This window comes from Mustela putorius, unplaced genomic scaffold (assembly GCF_011764305.1).
Source record: "Mustela putorius furo isolate JIRA1106 unplaced genomic scaffold, ASM1176430v1.1 tig00003858_pilon_pilon_pilon, whole genome shotgun sequence".
NCBI classification, from domain to species: Eukaryota; Metazoa; Chordata; class Mammalia; order Carnivora; family Mustelidae; genus Mustela; species Mustela putorius.
Window position 1 is genome coordinate 46,682,112 of NW_025422010.1, and position 20,163 is coordinate 46,702,274.

At 38.4% G+C, this 20,163-nt stretch overlaps 1 long non-coding RNA gene across 1 annotated transcript in view; it reads left to right on the forward strand.

The window, feature by feature from the left end:
- Positions 1–10,119: 10,119 nt before the first annotated feature.
- LOC123387673 overlaps positions 10,120–20,163 on the forward strand; it is a 76,712-nt gene continuing 66,668 nt past the window's right edge. Inside the window, exons 1-2 of the long non-coding RNA XR_006602184.1 lie at positions 10,120–10,183; positions 14,289–14,354. This is a non-coding gene — a long non-coding RNA (uncharacterized LOC123387673). The remainder of the gene's footprint in view (positions 10,184–14,288; positions 14,355–20,163) is intronic.

Sequence of the window (20,163 nt, forward strand, 5' to 3'; positions counted from 1 at the left end):
AAGCTTTGAAGACTGTATTAAAGTTAAATGCCCTCTTTAGCAGTACAAGCTTCTAGCCCATTTACTAGCCTTCAGAGCTAGTAATCCTTCCAAAATTCCAGGAGTCTCTCCCAAAGAGTCTTTAGTGAAATAATAACATTTGTTTGTGAAAAGCACCTGAAGGAAAAGAATAACCCTGCTGAGTGGCACAGGTAACCAAATCACAGAATTGTAAATAGAGCCAGAGCCTTCCTAGACATAGAAACAAATGCTAATCAATGTGACTTGGCAGTAATTTCAAATTTGGTAATGAAGTATGGGGGCTAACCATTCATCAAGGGCATCACTAAAAAGATTTGGCCAGGTTGCCAAATTTGGCTAGATTTTCTGAGAAATAATAAATCTTCAACAACAAAATCAAAAGCTAAAGAATTTGTAGTACTCACTGGCCCCTCCTGGACTTGACTTTCTTCCCTGTTGTTAAGGAGCTCTAGTTAGGAGGAGGTTGCTGCTTCCTTTTTTCTTTTCTTCTTTTTCTCCACAGCTATATATTATCCATGATCATTGGCTTCTTCTCAAAGTATAATTTGTTCCTTAAAGAACTTTACACAGCCTGTTGGCAAAAAAAAAAAAAAAAAAAAAAAAAAAAAAAAAAAAAAAGTAAATAAATAAAATAAAATAAAATTAAAAAATGCATATTTGTGTTGGAAAAAAAAGCAAAAAACAAAAAACAAAACAAAACAAAACACCTCAATTTGTACTCTCTGATTTTGGTATGGGTGCGAGGTCATGTTCATTCTTTTCTTTCCCCACTGTGCACAGAACTGAAAAAAAAACGTTAATCAGCTATTTTACGATGTCTTCCAACATTAAAATCACTTTGCTATAATTAAGAGCTTGGTGTCTGAAAGGACTAAACTTAGGACCACTTGAAATGAACCAGTGAAGGCAATGCCGTCATCTGGTGGAAGAAACCAAGGAAGGCAAGAAGCAGCCATTCTGACTCTGAGATGGAATCTGAAAGACAGAGGACCACCGAGCTGGCTTTTGCCTCATGGTGCTTCCCTTGGAGGGGGGCGTCTTAGACTTTCTCAGGGGACTGAGGCTCCCCTTCAGGACTCTCCATCTCCTGCCCCACCCCAGCTGTCCTCCACCCCCAAGCTACCAGAGAACCTCGGGGCTCCCGGGAAACAGAAAGCAGATCTTGCTAAACTGTGTCACACCTCCATGTCTCAATTTATTTAACAGTCCTGAATTACCACAGAAATGATTAGATGAAAACCTACTGATGGAGCAAGATCTTTCAACTAGAATGTGCCTGCTCATCAGTAATCCTCCCTCAGCCTTTCAATGGAGTCGTTTTTTTTTTTTTTTTTTTTAATTTTTTATTTTTGATAAACATATATTTTTATCCCCAGGGGTAATGGAGTCGTTTTGATGTGAAGATCAAAAGAATTGTTAAGACCGGCTGGCAAGTGTGGTCATCAGACATTCCAGCCCAACCCTCTATTTGTGGAAACAGAAGTCCTACTCCTTCCCTGGGAAAGACACATCTCCAAATGGGATAGAGAAAGTAAAGAGAGAGCAGACTCCTTCCCCCAGAGACACTATCCTGCCCCATTGGAAAGAAGAGGAAATCTCCCCTCCTTTAAACACTTTTCTAAGCTCCAAAGCAGTCTGGATCAGTCTCAGGCTGAAGTTAGTTGAATTTACCATTAATCAGTTCAAGTGTATGTTAGACTTAGTGCTGCTATACTTTAATAGTATTTTTTATTTTTTAAAATGCATTTATTCCAGAAACCGAGTGGGCACACAAGCAGGGGGAGGGGCAGACGGAGAGGAAGGGAATTTCAATCAGGCCCCTACTCCCCGCTGAGCACAGAGCCTGATGCGGGGCTTGATCTTGAGATCTTGAGATCATTAAATGTGTAGATTACTTTAGGTAGCATAGACATTTTCACAGTATTTGTTCTTCCAATCCATGAGCATGGAACATTTTTCCATTTCTTTGTGTCTTCCTCCATTTCTTTCATGACTACTTTATAGTTTCCTGAGTATAGATTCTTTGCCTCTTAGGTTAGGTTTGTTCCTAGGTATCTTATGGTTTTGGGTGCAATTGTAAATGGGGTTGACTCCTTAATTTCTCTTTCTTCTGTCTTGTTGTTGGTGTAAAGAAATGCAACTGATTTCTGTGCATTGATTTTATATCCTGACACTTTACTGAATTCATGTACAAGTTCTAGCAGATTTGGAGTGGAGCCTTTTGGGTTTTCCACATATAGTATCATATCATCTGCAAGGAGTGATAGTTTGATGATTTCTCTGCTGATTTGGATGCCTTTAATTTCTTTTTATTGTCTGATTGCTGAGGCTAGGACTTCTAGTACTATGTTGAATAGCAGTGGTGATAATGGACATCCCTGCCTTGTTCCTGACCTTAGTGGAAAAGCTCTCAGTTTTTCTCCATTGAGAATGATATTTGTGGTGGGTTTTTCATAGATGGCTTGATAATATTGAGATATGTGCCCTCTATCCCTACACTTGTCTCAAGCTGCTACTCCTCCACCATCTTGACTACTCCCTAGCACCTTGAGATCAGACCTGAGCAGAAATCCAGAGTTGGCTGCTTAACCGACTGAGCCATCCAGCTGCCCCTTTATTTACTTATTTATTTTTTAAAGATTTTATTTATTTATTTGACAGACAGAGATTACAAGTAGGCAGAGAGGCAGGCAGAGAGAGAGAGAGAAGAGGAAGGAGGCTCCCTGTGGAGCAGACAGCCTGATGCGGGGCTTGATCCCAGGACCCTGGGATCATGACCTGAGCTGAAGGCAGAGGCTTTAACTCACTGAGCCACCCAGGCTTCAGCCACCCCTTTAATAGTATTTTAAAAATTAGAAACATAAAATTTGCTCAAAGCAGACTATTTGGAGAATTAAAAGAGGTAAAAACTGTATTCACATTATCACTCTACAGTGGCAAGCACTAGAAACAGTTTGGTGTAGAGTTCTTCAGACTTGTGTGTGTGTATGTGTGTGTGCGTGTGTGTGTGTGTGTGTGTGTGCCACAGAGGTATCATGATTTCCCTCCAACATATATAATAAAGTACCTATCTTATTGAGAATTATTCCTTTTACCCCATTAGCAATATATCCTAAACTCTACCAGGTCAAAAACACTATTGTCTGACAACATAATATTTTTCAAGTATTTAAAATACTTTAAAATAATTTAATTTAAAAATTTTTAAATTTGAAGTATTTTAAAATACTTTAAAATATTTTACTGTATAAATTCATTATAGTTTAACCAGTTCCCTAAAGTTGGACATTTAGGTTGATTTCTATTTTTATAATATTTAAAAATATATATGCTGCAATGAACATCTTCAAACACATGAGTAATTTTTTAGTATAAGATAAATCTTTGTGTCTGCAATTTCTGGGCCAAAGTGTATGTACATTTTTAAGAGACTTACAACATTTTCCTACTTGTTCTTCAGGAAGGTTATACAAATTCTTTCCCACCAGAAGTATGGGAGAGTAGTTTCTTCACACCATTGCCAAATGGAAGAGTATTGTTTTCAGTCTTGACCAGACTGAAAGAAGATTGTTAAACATCAATTAATTTCATTACTAGTGAGATCGGACACCTTTTAGTTTGTGCTATTTCGTATTTTCTCATCACGTGTATTTTTAATGGAATTGGCCTAGTCATGTCTTCTGCCCATTTTAATGGGGTCCTCACCTAATTGATTTATAAGGGATTTTTACACATTAAAAAGATAAATTCTTTGCCTGTCATATGTGTTGCAAATATTTCCTCACATTGTAATTCTGTATTTTGATTTAGTTATGGTGATTTAAATTCCCAAGTATAAAATCGTTCTTCTCTGTAGATTGTCCTATCTTTATTTTTCTGTTAGTGTTATGCTTCTAAAGTTTCTTTCTCCAACACTAAAATTATATGAATATTCAAATGCAGTTTCTTTCTTAATATGGCTTTTCCCCCCACTATAATCTTTAATCCATAGGATTTATTTTAATTTTATAGGATAATATTCAGTTACCTTTATTTCTGAAGGGTTAGAAGTTTAGAAACTTGAAGGTACTAAAAGGCAGATGTGGCACATCTGGAAAAAATGACCAGATGCGGGGGAAAGATCTGAGTTCTGTGTTCTGGTCTCATGTCAGATGTATGTGGCAGGCAAGTTTCTTAACCTGCGTCTATGTTTCAAATAAGCTTGCCGAGTTGCCATGAAGATAAAAGGAAAGAATACTTTGGAAAAATAGGAGTACCATTTCTTCATGTCATCTTCAATTTCCTTCATCAGTGTTTTATAGTTTTTGGAGTACAGGTAGGTCTTTTACCTCTTTGGGTTAGATTTATTCCTAGATATCTTTTTATTTTGGGAGGAACTATACATAGAATTGTTTTCTTAACTTCTCCTTCTGCTGCTTCGTTCTTCGTGTGTAGACATGCACAGATTTCTGTACACTGATTTTTGTATCCTGCACCTTTACTGAATTCATCAGTTCTAGCAGTTTTTTGGTAGTGGAAGTTTTACTTCTTCCTTACCCATTTGAATGCCTTTTTTCTTTTTGTTGTCTGATTTCTGTGGTCAGGACTTCTAATGTTGTGTTGAATAAAAGTGTCTGGAGTGGACCTTCTTGTTTTGTTCATGACCTCAGGGGAAAAGCTCTCAGTTTTTTTCCCATTGAGGATGATGTTAGCTGTGGGTTTTTCATATAAAGGTTTTATTACGTTGGCATATATTCCTTCTAAACTACTTTGTTGAGGATTTTTTTTTTTTAAATCATGGATGGATATTGTACTTTTTCAAATGCTTTTCTTGCATCTATTGAAATGATCATATGGTTCTTATTCTTTCTCTTATTGATATGATGTATCACATTGGTTTATTTTTAACAATTGAATCACTCCTGCATCCATGGGAAAAATCCCACTTGATCATGGTGAATGATTTTTATGATGTATTGTTGAATTCAGTTTGTTAGGATCTTATGAATGAACATTTAATATTTGTATAATTTAGCTGTACTGGCAAAAGTTCACTTTGAGAAAATTTGAAAGTGTTAAAAAAGGTTCTCATAAAAATATAAATAGGGTTAAATGCATTTCACTGATAAGGGGGTATGTATCCTTAACACAACCAAACAATTAGTTTAGTTGGTAGATTCCCTTAAGTAAATAAGTTTCACGTCATTAAGGTACATACTCCCCCATATGTAATGATGTTTTTTTGAGGGGGAGAAAAAGTATTTTTCCATTATGGATACAGTCCTGTTTTCTTACACCCCTCCAAATGGAGGAAGTGCTATTAGTATCTAGCCATTTTGACTCATGATAGGTATTAGTTCTTCTCTGTAGATTGTCCTATCTTTATCTTTCTGTTAGTGTTATGCTTCTAAAGTTTCTTACTCCAACACTAAAATTACATGAATATTCAAATGCAGTTTCTTTTTTAATATGGCTTTTTTCCCACTATAATCTTTAATCCATAGGATTTATTTTAATTTTATAGGATAATATTCAGTTACCTTTATTTCTCTCAGAGAGAGAGATAGCATACACAAGCAGGGGGAGAAGTAGGCTCCCTGCTGAGTGAGGAGCCCAATGCAGAACTTGATCCTAGGACCTGGGATCATGACCTGAGCTGAAGGCAGGTGCTTAACCAACTGAGCCACCCAGGTGACCCTTGGTATTAGTTCTAAAAGAAGTATTTTCATGTTTATTTTTAAAGAGATAAGTTGTGCCCTTAAAAAAGAAGACAAGTCCTATGAAGAAGGATTTAAGTTTTGCTCTACCAATACTTCCAAAAGCAGTAGCTTTGAGGAAAGCACACCTTAGTAGAGGAGGGGAGACACCTGCTGGATGCCGCTTAGAAAGGACAAGAGTCACTGGACACCAGGCCTTAGTGAGGTGTTTTATTTCGTTTTTTTCCCATGTATCTTTGTGAGACAGTAACAAGTAAAATGACAGAGGAAACGGATATTAAAGATATTAACGCTGACTGATTTGCCTTCATTAACAACAATTAAATTTTTTTTAAGATTTTATTTATTTATTTGACACACAGAGAGATAAATCACAAGTAGGCAGAGAGGCAGGCAGAGAGAGAGGGGGAAGCAGGCTCTCCGCTGAGCAGAGAGCCCGATGTGGGGCTTGATCCCAGGACCTGAGATCATGACCCCAGCCAAAGGCAGAGGCTTAACCCACTGAGCCACCCAGATGCCCCAAGGATTAAAATTATTTTAAATGTGATTCAATTCTAAAAGTTTATATACATGTGTATATATACACACACACACATACATACATACACACACACACGCACATTTTTTCTTTAGCTAGTACCTCTAAATTTTTAATATAATTTTTAGCCCTGATATAGGTATTAATACGTTTTTTTGAAAACAATAACTACTATGAGCTATTCAAAGATATGAAGGAAAGATTCCTCAATCTATTTTTTGTATTGCTGTTGGCATTTTCTATCAATATTGTTTAAAGTGCACATGGAGAAAAAGCAATTCCATCTCTAGGACATTATGTCACTTGCCCACTGGCAAAAGTATACAAAGATAAGTGGAAACCATATTTATTAATTTGCAAAAAATAGAAACCTAGAGACAACTTGGATTTCCATTAAAAAAAAAGAAGAAAACATTTTTGTTATCCTGATCCAAAGTCTTCAAGAAGAAACAATGAGATTATATTTCCCAGCATTCTTTGCAGTGGGGGTAGACATATGACTGTGTGTCATGTGTGTTAGCAGGCAGGAATGATGCCTGCCACTCCCAGGCTGAGCCCCTGAAAACCTCCATATGCACTCTCTGGTGCTCTTTCGCTTCTAACTGATGGGACTGTTCACCCCCCACTGTGGGTTTGGAAGCTGGGTGATGGCTGGCCCAGCCGCTGTTGGCCTGTTCGGTCCTTCTGCACCCATCTCCATTGACTTAGAACCGTCTCCTCCTGTTTTATGATGGAGAAATAAATGTGTGTTAAGCCAAAATAGGTTTGTATCTATTATGTACTGCGGCCTAGCCAACCCTCACATACTGGTCAAAGAGGAATTTAACCAAGTCTAAATGATTTAGTCCTCTTTCCTCATTCAGGCCAAGTTAGCGACGAATGTCTAGGAATCCGTCCATTCAAATATTTAGCCAGAACCAACTGACTACTCACCAGCTGCCACATTCTCTGCTGTCTGCTGAAGATACCACAGTAAACACAGAAGGCACGGGTCCCGCCTTCGTGGGCCACGCAGAATAGTGGAAAAGATAGGTGATCAACAAATAAGCAAAACACAAAATGTGTTTTTAAGTTGCAATAAGTTCTATGAAGGAAACAAATAGCATTTGAGCATAGAAAATAAAAGGTATGCCCTAGGAGGATTTTATTTTATTTTTAAAGATTTTATTTATTTATTTGAGAGAGTGCATTGAGGGAGAAAGAGAAGCAGACTCTCTGCTGAGCAGGGAGCCCAATGTGGGGCTTGTTCCCAGGACCCCAAGATCATGACTTGAGCCAAAGGCAGATGCTTAAATGACTGAAGCACCCAGGTGCCTCATCTGAGGAGGGTTTTAGGTGGCTGAAGGTTTAGAAAAGACCTCCCTGAGAAGGCGATGTTGAAGCCAGGACCCATCAATGTGAAGACTGGAGTTAAAATCATTCCATGCAGAAGGAGTTGCCATCAGAAGTTGCACGAGAAATAACTTGGCCAAGTTTGAGGCACTATAGAAGGCCAGTGGGGCACATGGAATGAGAGATGTTAGCTGAACAAAGCTCATCTCCAGAGCAGTTTCCAGCCAGGTGAATGTGCCAGCATTCTGGCTCCCCGCTCGTAAATCTACTGTTGGACTAACCGAAGACAAGGATATTCACATCTTCTGTTTGCTTTACCTGATTTATTTTGTCCTGTGTAGACAGATGTCACTGTGGGAGAAAAAAACACAGCGCCAAAGTCAAAGTAGCCCAATGCATTTGATTCCACTTTTTTTTTTTTTCAAAAATAATTAAGGACCATCTGGGTTACTAAATTAATTTTATAAAACAAAAAAGCAGTTCTCCATGAAAATATCTTTTACTCTTTTTTATGCATAGTCATTTACATAAACCACTGATTAGAGTTAATCATTCAGAAATAGGAATGAACACATTGTCTCTTCCAGGAGTTAGATCATTCAACAGTATGTCATTATAATTTACTGATAGAAAACTACCACTTGTTTCAATTACTGTTACTCTTATTTAATTACCGAAAGATAACATACATAAAAGATACTCAGGTTTTATCCTTTTTTTAAAATGGCAATGACTTCCCTTATCTGTGGCATTCATGCCAATGATTTTCTTAACAGCCATGTCCCACCCTGGGTTAGCCTCAGTGCTGCTGTGACAAATTATCTTGTGGTGGCTCCATTGTAATGGTCTCCACAGACTTCCTGCAGTTTTATGCACAAAGTGGCACCTAAAGGATTCTTCACTCAAAGTCATGAGTCGAGGACACCTGATGTGAAAGCCATGGGGTATCATTTCAACAGCTCTATGTAGATGGAACAGACAACCTCCCATCTCGGAAATAGACCCCGGGCTTCTTCCTGGTAATTAATCTTACCCGTCTACACGGACATTTTGAAAAGGCATCAGCAGGTTCCTGGGCAAATTCAGGATCTACAGAGCTGCTGGCCCAGGACCCTGATGGATTCCCGTGTTGTCTGCCTCAGGGTTCTTCCACCACAGCTGGCCTTGAAAGGGAAATCACCATCTACCAAGACAGCCATGATGTTGGCCACCACAAATTGTTTCTTGGGAATTTCACTCTGGCAATGTCTTCTTCTCTGAGTTTTAAAGCTATACAAACACCATTAAACTCTCCCAATTGTGTGAGACCACAGGAAATAAAGCATCCTGGTTTTCATTCTTTTTTAATACCTTGGCATGCTGAGAACTGCTTGACTAAAGTAAATCGGGGTTTTGTGGCATGCGTTGTCAGACGACCCAGGATTCTGCATCAAAACTAAGTGAGATAATGTGATGTGCTTTATGTGAAATATTTAGCCCTATGCCAGGCACACAACGAACATGTGATATACAGCAGCTGTCATCGTCATACTGTTGTTATTCTCAGCTCTTACAAAATCTGTTAGAGACTGATTCCTTGAGCTTCAAGCCTACATCAATCAATTGAATTAACAGATGTTTATTGAGAACAGAACATGACTGGTTGTTAATTCAGTCGATAGCCAGAAAGTGTTACAGTAACTCAAGAGTGGGACAGTTCACAGTGGGGCAGATAATAAGATAACACACACACACACACACACACACACGCGCGCGCGCGCGCGCGCGGCGTTTAAGTCAGGATTTAAAGGATTTAGTTTTTTCATAGGCAGCAAGGGTGTGTCTTCTATCTCCTCCCCAAATTCTATTTTAATTTTGAAAAATTAAAGACCTGAAAAGAATGGAAAGAAGCAACACCTATTTCTCTTGACCTAGATTCCCCCGTCATCATTATTTTTCTTGCATTTGCTTTATATTCAGACTTCGTTTGGCTGAACCATTTGGGAAGAAGTTGTAGGTGTCCTGACACTTTAACCTGTGATATTTCAGCACACCTCTCCAAAGAGGTAACCACAGTGTCATGCCTTTATTCAAGAATGTTAAAAAATACTGCCTTCATATCATCTACTATACAATCCATCTTCAAATTGTTCCAGTTGTCCCCAACCTGGTTGTCATAGCTTTATATTTTTGATCTAGGACATTATCACTAAACAAGCATTTGGTTGTTGGCAGGGTCGTATCTCCTGGTTCAGACAATTCCCATGAAGGGAGAGACTCTTGATGCCACTCTCTACGCATGGCAGGATCGGGAATCATCAGTTCTTAAATTAATCATTTTGGGTGGCAAACAAATCCTCAAAATCGAATTCGTACTTGATAGGACTTTCTAGAAAAATCAAGCAGGATATTAAAACAATTACTCATATAGTTCATTTTTTAAGAGAAAAAATGCTTCATGTTAATTTTCTGATAACTAGGGGAATAAAGAGGAAAAAGGGGGGGGCACAAGTGATTGCTTTCCTTTAATTATCTGTATAATTGCTTCTGTCCTCCAGGATGCTTTGTCACTGACAATGTGGACCTAGCATTACACTGGGAATACAGGTGGTTCAAGGTAAATATTTTTCTGCATTCTGTGGTTCAGTTGGAATAGTTAGAAACATAGAGACCTATTTCTTTCCTTAGTGTGTATTTGTTTGTAGCAGAGAGATCACATCTCTTTGGAAATAATTAAATTAAGTTATAATGTTCTGCAGCTGCTGAGTTATTAGCCAAATGTTCACCACATGGGATCTCTCATTAGGATTTGTGAACAGGTAATCTTTTTTGATAAATGAACTTGTAATTTTCGTAACCATTTATACAATACCCAGATATCTTTTATATTGATTTCTAATGTCTCGGCACTTAGGATGCTATATTTGATTCCCCCTTTAAAAGGATATAAAAATCATTACTGACACTTGATTGAGCTCCTTTTCGAAATGGCATAGGACCCACTAGAAATCAGATGCTATGGATAGTGATACTTTATGCAAGAAGACTTAATTTTTTTCCCAGTTTTAACTTCAAAGGGAAGTCATATATTCTGATACCTTGATTTTTTTTTTAGCATTATGCAAACTTAGATGATAATTGTTATCCCCATAAAAATAGTTCTCATGTTTTTATTTAACCAAAGCTGCTCAATAGAAGTGAAAATTAAATCACAAATGAAAACAGGTGAAAGAATTAGTTTTTTTCCTGCATCTGAGCCAGATTGTTTTTGGATCTAAACTGCTCCCTGATAGCAATCTAGGAACTTTAGGATGGTGCAATCGTTTTCTTGATGAACTGAGAGAACTCCAGTATCTTCTCTCATTGCAAGTAGAAAAAACTTGCCTCATTTACAGGAGTTAATAAATACACCTGCAGCATTTCCATTTCTTTTTCTTCATTAAAAGACAGTGTTGAATTTGGAACCCTCCTACACTGCTGGTGAGAATGTAAAATGATGCAGATGCTTGGAAAACACTCTGGAAGTTCCTAAAAAGGGGAAACAAAGAGATATTGCATGACCTGAAATCCCACTCTTAGGTATATACCCAAGAGAAATGGAAACATGTACCCATACAAAAACTTGGTATCATTCAAGCAGCATTATTAACAATAGCCCCAAGTGGAAACAACTCTAATGTCCACCAGTTGATAAATGAAGATGCAAAATTTGAAATAGCCATACAATGGAATGTTATTTGGCCATAAAAATCAGTGTAGTACTAACTCATGTGACATCACAGAGGCTTCTTGAAAATGTTATGCTAAGTGAGCATAAGTCCCTTACAAAAGAATATTTTATGATTCTACTTTTTAAAAAAAGATTTTATTTATTTATTTGACAGAGATCACAAGTAGGCAGAGAGGCAGGCAGAGAGAGAGGAAGGGAAGCAGGTTCCCCAGTGAGCAGGGAGCCCGATGCGGGGCTTGATCCCAGGACCCTGAGATCATGACCTGAGCTGAAGGCAGAGGCTTTAACCCGCTGAGCTGCCCAGGTGTCCCTATGATTCCACTTTTATTAAATGTCCAGAATAGGCAATTCTATAAAGACAGAAAGTAGATTGGGGAGTCTGGGTGGCTCAGTCAGTTAAGCGTCTGCCTTTAGCTCAGGTCATGATCCCAGGGTTCTGGGATCAAGCCCCTCATTGCATTGGGAAGCCTGCTTCTCCCTCTCCCTCTGCCTGCTCTTCTCCCTCACTTATGCTTTCTCTCTCTGCCAAATAAATAAATAAATCTTTTTAAAAAAAGACAGAAATTATATTAAAAAATTATTCTTAGGGCTGGAAATGGGAGAGTTGGGGTCATAAGGGGTAGGGCCTGCTCATGAATACAACACTTCTTACTAGGGTGTGGAAATGTTCAGAAATAGGTTCTGAAAAAGCTTGCACAATTTTGTGAATAGAGTAAAGACCATTGACATGTACATTTCAGATGGATCAGTTTAAATGGAGTGAAGTGTGAATTATATCTCTAAAATGTTTTATATGTAACTAGTATATTTCTATAATGCATTAATATATTACATAATAATATATAGCATAATATTTTATATATAATTGCATATATTATATATATGTATTTACTTTCTCCTTCCACAGAAAGGAGCTATATATATATATACACACACACACACATATATATGTATTTACTTTAATATATAGCATAATATTTTATATATATATATACACATATATGTGTGTGTGTGTATATATAAATATATAACTCCTTTCTGTGGAAGGAGAAAGTGGTGGTTTTATTGTCATAAAGCCATGGAGACAATGCAAAAATTATTCCATAATTATTAATGCTTTTGGAAAAGTATTTTAGAAAGATCTCTATTCATCATATTTAACCAATTAGTATTTGAAAATGGACAGAGCAAAAATGTTATGGTTGTATGTCTGTGTTTATCATAATGTGAATGGGGCATTAGACAAGTCATAGTATATACGGCCTGGGGAATACTTTCTCCTCAACAACAATGAGGAAGTTTGAGATCACTCTTCTTATAGGCTCTGAGTTCCAAATATCCTTGGATGATACTAGCCTTGACACCTTCACCAAACATATATTGGGAGTGAAAATTACTGTCTACTGCAAAGCTCTTTTGGAATCTCTTTTTGCCTCAGGAGACCTCAGGTGATCTATGGTTTTCTGATCATTCTCCAAAATAGAATAATTCAGTTGAAAACCCTAATTTTTATCTTTTTTCAGCTTAGATTTGATCCATAGCTTCGGGAAAATGAAAGGGACAGGAAACCGTAGTCTGTTCTTCTGGGTCACCTTCCCTCCTTCTTGTTCTAGGTTTTCCAGACACCAGAGGTTCAGAACAGGGAGGAACAGGGGGTGGCTACCGCAACAAATATTTATTTCTTTATTTCCCTGGGTATGAAATGTGTAGGTTGTGATTATTCTTGTCGAATTAGCTTTAATTTGTATCCACTCTTTGGCACATGTCCAAATGTTGGCTCCCTCATGGGACACGGGTAGGACTTCAGGGAACATCACAATATCCAGTCTTATAGCCACTAGGGCAGGCTAGCTTCTTCTGCAGCACAAACAACACTGTAAAATTAGTGGTTTAAAAATGAGAATTTGGGGAGGCATGGTATATGTCTATCACACATATCTTGCACAGAAGGTAGGACTTCTACTTCAAACCTGCTCACTGACCCTCGCTGATGGTATCTCAAAATGGTCTCCATCACGTAGAGTTCTGGTGGGTAGGACCTCTGTAATGAATGCTTTAGAATAGAAGAGAGAGATGTAACTTCTGCTCACAACTCTCAGGCCTGAATACGACTTCTTCATTCCCTCACCCCACCATGAATTGGACAAGAAGTGAGTCTTGCCATGTGCCTGGGAATATTTGGCAAACACTCAGCATGGGAATTCTGGCTTTCTCAAACTCAGTCCATTTCACCATTAGCCTTTGATCCTTGCCAGCCTCTGGCTGCTGGAGTCCCTTTATCTAGAAACATGCCTGCGTCCCCATAAGCCTGTGTCCTCATTTCTAGATTCATGCCTGGCTATCCTCTGTGGTATCCATTGAAAAGCTCAGGCATCGCTGTCACGCAAAATTCACAAAAATATTCCATGTGTTTGAGCAACCAGGTGTGTAATGTTGGAAATGTTGGAGGCAAGCTATAGCAAGCTTGGGGACACCCCACCTTGCCTTTGCCCCCCTCTCTCCATCCTTGCATTTCTTTTCCCTCCTGTTGGCTTGAGGTTGAACTGTCAAACAAGGCATTAATGCTTCGTCTTTGCCTCTTACTCTGTTTTCTAGGGAACTGTGCTAAGATAACTAGTCATCTTTGGGAGAAAAGAGGGAGTAGTGATTTTGAAAAAGATAGAACTTCTTAGAGGCTGGTAATATTCTACTTCTTGACCTAGGAAGTTACAGTGTGTTTGTTTTGTGATACGTCATTGAACTGTACATTTATTTTTTGTATATCTTTCTAATTTAAAAAAAAAAAATTAAAACCTATGGGAAAAAATCCCCAGCATTACATTTTCTCTAAACCTGCCACAGAGTCAAATTCTAAAACTGGAGCAGAGAAACAATGGAAAAGGAGTTGGAGATGAACTGAATACACGAAGCCCGGCTTTGTATAGAATGTGAGCTCTTAAAAGCCTCCCTGTTCTTCCCTTCCTTTAGTGAGATTATTTCTTCTGTTTCACAGCTGGGGCTCTGGAAGCCCACAGAAGGAACAGCAAACACCATATCCAACAGGTCTTCATGGCAGAAGGTAAGAGCAGTCTTTGGTGGGACCAAATGGTCCCACTTTCTTGTTCCATAATGAATGTCCTTCACAAGCAGAAGATACTCCGTAATCTTAGCTAAAATTCAACTACATTGGCAGCATTTTGTGATTTTTCCCAAGTCTGTTCAACAGAGTGCTACGTCTTCAGGAAGGACTGTGAGTAACACCTATATTAGCGAGTAAAAGATACAAGATCTAAAGTTGTCAGTGCTATGAAAATACAAGATACCCAGTGATGGGTGAGAGCAGATTGCATTCTGTGCCCCTTGCTATAAGTGCCATTCATTAGCTCTTTTTCTCATTAATTGGAACTGGGCTTATAGTTCCTTAATGCTTCTAAGTTTCTCTCTCTCTTTCTCTTTCTCTCTCTTTTAGAATAATGCACAAGAACTGTTTGGCATGGCTCTACATCCGAACAGGCAATTCTATAAAGACAGAAAATAGGTTACTTATTCCGTTGGGTGGGAGAGTTGGGAATGGGAGAAAGAGTGGCGGCTGCTAATGATTTGAGAGCTGTTTTTTTAGGGTGGCACCTGCCACCAGAATGTGTCACCCAGAGAAACTGCAACACGCCACAGATGATTTGGCAGCCTCTCACCTTGCTAGGCAAGATCCTTCGGGCCTTCCCCCCAGTCTCATTCCCTCCTCCATCCCTATGGCCCAGGAGCTGAAGAGGTAGACCCGATAAGGAAGAGGGAGGGTTGACGAGCAGATGGGAGCCCCTTACCACTCTGGGTTCACTCTGGAGCTCGGGACGAGAGAAAACCTGTGCTCTGAGCTTCGGGGGCTGAATAAATCCTATAATGACTCAAATGAGATCTGCTTGTTTTGCAGCAGGCTCTGGCCACATTGCTTTACCCACGTGAATTCATTCGACTCCCAAGAGTCGATAAAGTCACCACTGTTTCTAGCATAATTTTATACTAAGGAAACTGAGAACCGAGAGATTTAATCAACTTTCCTGAGGTTACACAATTTTCAGTGACAGGCAGGTGAGCTCAGTACAGGATAGAATCTTTTTATGTGTTAAGGAGTAAAGGAAGAGATTTGCGAGTGTCCTTGAAATGGTTGAAAAACGGAAGAAAAATAAGCCACTTCATGATTGTACCCTCACAAATTCAGAATGATCTGGGGTGGAAATATACAAATATGAATAAAAAATACATGCAAATATATGCACAGAACTTAAGGCTGTTTATCAAATATTAATAACAATCCTCACCGGGAGGTAGAATTATGAGGGGTTGTCAATGTTCCTTTGTATTTTTAAGTGGTTTTCCCAAATTTATACTATGAATAGATATACTTTTATATACTAATTAGAAACAATACAGTAAAAATTATATAAATAGTCATAACTTAAGTCTGGATCCAAAACACACCCTTTACCCCTTAATTGTATTTCTGCTTGCAATACAAGTGAGAGAATTTAATGGGAGTTACCGCATTCTTAGGAATTATGTACATAATTGGTAAAACAGATAGCAAGAAAGGCAGAGAAAGGAATGAGAACTGTGGGTGTATTCTACGAGAAAAGACACACGTTTGTCTGGTTCAGCAGTGGGCCCAGCAGCAGTTAACCCAGTGCCGGGTGCAAGGACCTGCCAGGAAACCATGTGGCCTTTGTGTCTCTGTGGCCTCAGCTGCTCAGCTGTCATGGAGAACCACAGTGCTTCGTACCAAAGGTGGCACTTGGCAGAAGTAGCAGAAGTGCCTGGGGGACCCGCTAGGTGCTGAGCAGAGATGGAGCTTAGAGAAGAAATTAAACTGTAGAGAACACTATGGTTACTGAACAGGCAACAGACCTTTGGGATCTTCATAAATCCTCTAGGAGCGTACACAATTTGGAGATTAAGGTCCTACAAGAATAACGGGGCCGGGAGTGGGGAATGAATTGACCTAAAGTTACTACCATTAACTTCATCCTATTTCTAGACAACAAAATGGGGGCAAGATAGGCAAGTGCCATGCCTTCAAAGCCAGCTAGTGTTTGACGATGCATTTTGTGACATCGTGTAGACCAGCCTCCGAATGAGATTGGGATATTTCTACAGGAGGACACGTATCTCCATACTGGCAAATATCTGGGTCATTATCGGGAACTTTGAGCTCTCCTCTGAAGTCTTGGCTTTGTGTGGATAGGATACAATATTGCTAATTTTATGGATTATTACCTCAGTACCTTGGACAAAGATCTGTCTAAATGATAGGATATCCGTAAGTGAAAATGGTTTGATATTCACCTTTTACCTACCAGAGCTTGGTTAAGAGTAATTATAATTCTCAGTCCAAATTATATATGAACTGCTGCTCCTCGAATTCCTTTCCATTATTTTTTTGTTCCTGTTGTTGAAGAAGCTCTATTTCTTTATAAACACACAAAATTCAGGCCTTCATTAGTGAAATCTTCTTTGATGGAATTCAAATGAGTGCAATTTAATTGTAAAAATCATTTTGTTTTATTTTATCATTGTATTTTAGCATGTGCATTGAATTCTTAGTATCTAGCTCTGTTTCTATCTAATGACTATCGGCAGTAATATTTCTTGAGTAAATATCTCTTAATGGTACTTTAAATATCATCTTACATGTAATCCATGGACTTTGACACTAGGTCTGGCTGTTTGAAACAACTGTCCCCTCAATTAATAGGATTCTATGTTTCTTTGACCAGATAGACTGGCCCTGTTAAAAAAAAAAAATTTAACAGTTACTTAGTGCCATCTAGCGGGTAGTTTGTTGTGAACAAAAACTCTAAAAATCTTGTTTAGCAAAAAGGCTTATTTACATCTTATTTTGTTTGTGATGCTACTGAATGTATATTACTCGAATCTCAAGTTTTATAAATTAGGATGTAATAGAGCCAACAAATTCTAAAATTATTTTCTATTGCACTAAATAACTAGTTTTTGATTAGCTAAGAAATATGTTAGAGATTTCCCAAATAGTTTATAATCACTCTCTTTTATTGGAAAAATTAAAGTTCTCAAGACCAATTTAAAATTCTACAACACATATTTCTCATTAATCAAAAAATTTAAATTATGCTATTCAGAAGGAGTGATTTGATATTGCCGTTAAGTGTAGGAGTGTTAATAACAAGAACATAATTTCTTACAAAATTACTTAGTTTGGAGAGCATATGATTTACTACGAATAACTATTTTTAGGGAAATAACCTAGCATATTTTAGCATAACATTCATAGTGTTAGTTCTGTAGAATTTTTCTCTTTGTTAGTTTCAGAAACAAAATTTCAGGGTATATTCTGCCATTATTAAGCAATATATTCTTTTTAAAAATTTCATCTATTTTAGAGACAGAGAGAGAGAGTGTGTGTGTGTGCAATCAACGGAAGGGGCAGAGGGAGAGCGAGAGAGAATCCATAAGCAGACTCTGCGCTGATGGGACACAGTCCCATGACCCTGAGATCATGACCTGAGTCGAAACCAAACTGAGTTGGCTTCTTAACCAGTGGAGCCACTCAGGCGCCCTATAAACTGTACTTTTTTTTTAAGTCATCACATTTGTAGTTTAATGTGGAATTATTTGTGTACATAGTTGGTCAACATTATTTGTTGGTCAACATTATTTGTTGAATATCATTTCAACATTGTCTATCGAATGGAATGAATATGTGGGTGGAATGAAATAAATGAAGATGGAAGACACACATTTTTGTCAAGGATGGCAGTGCACAAGCGCAGGTGACAGCAGGGAAGGATACAGAAAACTAGAGCTCATGTGCCTTGCCAATCTGACATTTTCTTCTTTCCTTAACTGACAAAAGTTTGGTGATAATGAGACCTGTGCAACTGTGAGATGCACAGTCTTGTGAGGTATAGGTCTTGCACTGGATGTTTGCAAACTTAGCTGGATGGCAATGATGGTAGGGATGTGACAATGACAGGGACTGTATCACGGCATCCTAACAAAACTGCCGTTGGATGCTTGCTGTGTACCAACAAGTGTTCTCATTGATTTTCATAAATTATATTAATTACTCTTCTCCCAAACATGTGAATGGGTATTCTCAGTTTTCCCATTTTATAGAACAGGGGAAAAAGTTGCAGCGTGGTTAAGCAACCTGTTGAAGGTCACACAGCTAGTCAGGGGTATTAGAAGGAATTGAACCCATGTCTGTCTGGTTTTGCTTTTAATTTTGGTCTGTTACTAATTGCAACAATTATTAATGGGTTTTGATGCCATTTGTTCATCTTACTTCATTGTAAATGAATTTCTGGTTCACTTAGAAGGCTCTAGAATACCGTTGAAATGCTAACATGCCGTGTTTCTATAAAAGAATCTTTTCTCACAGACAAAAGAAATACTACGACCTTGCATTCTTTCCATCTCTAAGAAATGAATGTAAAACTCCCCTGGTGCGTCAGAATTGGCATTGTCGTTGACAGTTGGCATTGACAATTGACATTGACATTGTCGTCATCTGCGTTTCCAGGAAACTAAACCCCTTTCTGATTCCTGGGAACTGTCTTTGTGTAGGTCAAGGCTCCTATTACTCAAACTGACCCCAGCGAAAGACCAATGCTTGGTCAATCAGATACTTTTTCCTGGGACTCTAAGTCATGGAAAAATGATAGAAGGAAGCAGGGACAACCACCCTTCATAATGGTGATGATACCTGGAGACATTTGGTGGAGAAGGGGGCCTGTGCAGGCTAGTCCTACCAGAAGTTGATGTCCTTTCTGCTCCTTGGCCTCTTATGTTTTACCAGCCTGCTTTGGCAGGTTCTCATTAATTCTGGGAGCTGCTATTATGCTTCCAATGAATCCTATTTCTGCCTAAGATCATCAGAGTCAGTTTCATTGCTTGAACCTGAAAACCTTGACTGATACCCCACTTATAATACCAATACGGTGATATCTACAGCTACTGATATTTGTCAGTGTTGAAGAGATTATTTTGGTGCTGTCTCCAATAAATCAGGTTAAAGCATAGGAGTATAATTGATTATGGTTTTCCAGTGTAATAGAAAGAAGTTTCATGAGAAATTTGCTGACCCAACATTTCAGACTAGAGATTTTATCATAATGATGTTATAGTTTCTCAATACATCTCTGATGTATTTCACTTACAGAATGTTTATTGGTGTTTTCAATCTGTTGTAGAGGGTGAGACTCATGGTTATACACATGGAAGACCAAGAACTCCTTTGTCTCCCTGGGTTATTAGAGTGTGGACTTAGAAGAATTCTACATTCGGCATTACTGCATCTTGTGGATTTTTATATAGAGGCAGTACAACATGATGATCTTGGAGCATAGACTGGGGCCCAGGGACAGGTAGCGGGTCTGAATGACTCTCTGATCTACTTACCATGTGTGATCTTAGGCAAGTTACTTAACTTTTCTGTGCCTCTTTCCCCCTAATTTTTAAGAGATTTTATTTATTTATATGAAAGAGAGAGTGCAAATGGGGGGAGGAGCAGAAGATGAGGGACAAGCAGACTCCGTGCACGCAGAGGCTGGAGCAAGACTCTATCTCATGACCCTAAGATCATGACCTGAGCCAAGATCAAGAGCCAGATGCTCAACCGACTGAGCCACCCAGGCGCACCTTCCACCGATTTTTAAATGGCAATAGTCATAGAGATTATTTTAATAATCTTACAACTGAGTAATTTAAGGAGTCACACTTCTTGTAATTTTCCATCAACACCTAGCATAAAGACAAAATGAAGGCATATACTTATGGCATGAACTTAATGCATACAAATAACATTTTCTTCTGTTAAGGAAGAGGCAAGGTTCACAAGTTACCCTACGGCCTCTCAG